This window comes from Triticum dicoccoides, chromosome 7B (assembly GCF_002162155.2).
Source record: "Triticum dicoccoides isolate Atlit2015 ecotype Zavitan chromosome 7B, WEW_v2.0, whole genome shotgun sequence".
Classification (NCBI taxonomy): domain Eukaryota; kingdom Viridiplantae; phylum Streptophyta; class Magnoliopsida; order Poales; family Poaceae; genus Triticum; species Triticum dicoccoides.
In genome coordinates, this window is record NC_041393.1 from 225,256,222 (window position 1) to 225,258,386 (window position 2,165).

Consider the following 2,165-nt stretch of genomic DNA (forward strand, 5'->3'; position numbering starts at 1 on the left):
GTCCCCAAGGCTAAGGTCGACTGCTGGCAGTCGGCCTTAGGCTTTATAATTTCAGTCTTTCCGTCATTCGACTATGGCGAATGGATTTCGCAAACCGGTGGGGGCACGCTGAGTGCACCCACTGGGTGTAGTCCCCAAGGCTAAGGTCGACTGCTGGCAGTCGGCCTTAGGCTTTATAATTTCAGTCTTTCCGTCATTCGACTATGGCGAATGGATTTTTTTTTGAGGTCGACTGGTCGACTCTGTCTTCAATAGGATTAGGGGGGGCACGCTGAGTGCACCCGCTGGGTGTAGTCCCCAAGGCTAAGGTCGACTGCTGGCAGTCGGCCTTAGGCTTCATAAGTTCAGTCTTTCCGTCATTCGACTATGGCGACTGGATTTCGCAAGCCGGTCGACTGGTCGACTCTGTCTTCAGTAGGATTAGTGGGGGCACGCTGAGTGCACCCACTGGGTGTAGTCCCCGAGACTACGGTCGAATGCTTGAATTCGGTTGTAGTCTTAGAAACGCGTGATTTTTCCTTTTCCACTCGGAAGTGAATTATCTTTGACATTTAGTCGATTGGTTCTTCGCAGAACTCCTGTGACCTTGCGGCTCGCTACACTGAACTAGAAAACAAGCACATTCAGCTCGAGCTGAATTTGAAGCTGGTTCAGGAGAATCTGACGAAGGCGAAGGAGGAGACCGAAGGTATGTTTGGTGAGACCTCGACGACAGCTTTTTCCCTTCATTTGTTTCAAAATCTGATCTTGCTGTAACTTGCAGGTAAGGTGAGGGAGGCCCAAAGGAAAAAAGACCTTGAACTGGCTGAGAAGATCAAGCTTGTTGACGAGAAGTTAGCTTCAGTCACAAAGCTTGAGCAAGAAAATGCTACTCTGAAAGCTATTCTTGGGAAGAAAAATGACCTGGAGGTCTTCCTGAGTGGCCTTGCCAAGAAGCTGTTTCTTATGCTTGAAGGTAAACCTTTACGCTCAACAATCATTTTCAACTGTGGTTTTTTCATTCGACCATTGCCTTGACTCTGTGATCGTCCTTGCAGAATTTTGTCAAAACTTTGAAGAAGAGACTAGCCGACTGGAACCAAACCTTGACCCCGTCAATTCTCCGGTGAACGACGAAGTTGCCATGAATGTTTTCCGACTGGAGTCCCATGTTGCAGCTGCCGTGGACTATCTTGCAAGGCTGAAGGTCGCCACATCTCGCATCGACTCGACGCTCTGGCCCGGGGAGACACTCCAGAACGACCTCGAGTCGCTGATGGCTCGTTTGAACGCTGTCCCTGGTCGAGTGCAGGAGTGGAAAAAGTCCTCGGCTCGGTGTGGTGCAGATGTTGCTCTGTGTCTGGCCCGAGTCCACTGCAAAGATGCGCGAGAAGACAAGCTGGCTGCCCTCCGGGTGGCTAACACCAAGAAACACGACTTCAGGTCCTTTATGGAAACTTTTCTTGCTGCTGCCACTCGGATCGCAGATGGAATAGATCTTGATGAGTTTGTTGCACCTTCCAGCCCTCCACAGGAGGGGTAAAAAACTTCTTCTAAGCTCGACGCTTTAAATTTACCTCGGTATGCCGAGTGGAGTTGTAACCGATAAACCTTAACAGGCTTAGCGCCTGAGCACTTTCGGTTCCTTTAGGTATCGATCTGAACTTGAATTTGGTGTTTGAATATGATTGCTTTCGGCTCGAAATGTATTTTGCAGGTTCAAAGCAAGACGCTCACTGCAGTCGACTTATTCCTTAATCCACTTAGGTGAGCGCTGGGCTGCAGCTAAGCCTCCCGAGTGAGAGGTTTGCTCGTCACTCGGTAGGATTTTCATAACTTAGGCGAGCACTGGGCTGCAGCTAAGCCCCCGAGTGGGGGGTTTGCCCTTCACTCGGTAGGATTTTGATAACTTAGGCGAGCACTGGGCTGCAACTAAGCCCCCGAGTGGGGGGTTTGCCCTTCACTCGGTAGGATTTTCATAACTTAGGCGAGTACTTGGACTGTAGCTAAGCCCCCGAGTGGGGGGTTTGCCCTTCACTCGGTAGGATTTTGATAACTTAGGCGAGCACTGGGCTGCAACTAAGCCCCCGAGTGGGGGGTTTGCCCTTCACTCGGTAGGATTTTCATAACTTAGGCGAGTACTTGGACTGTAGCTAAGCCCCCGAGTGGGGGGTTTGCCCTTCACT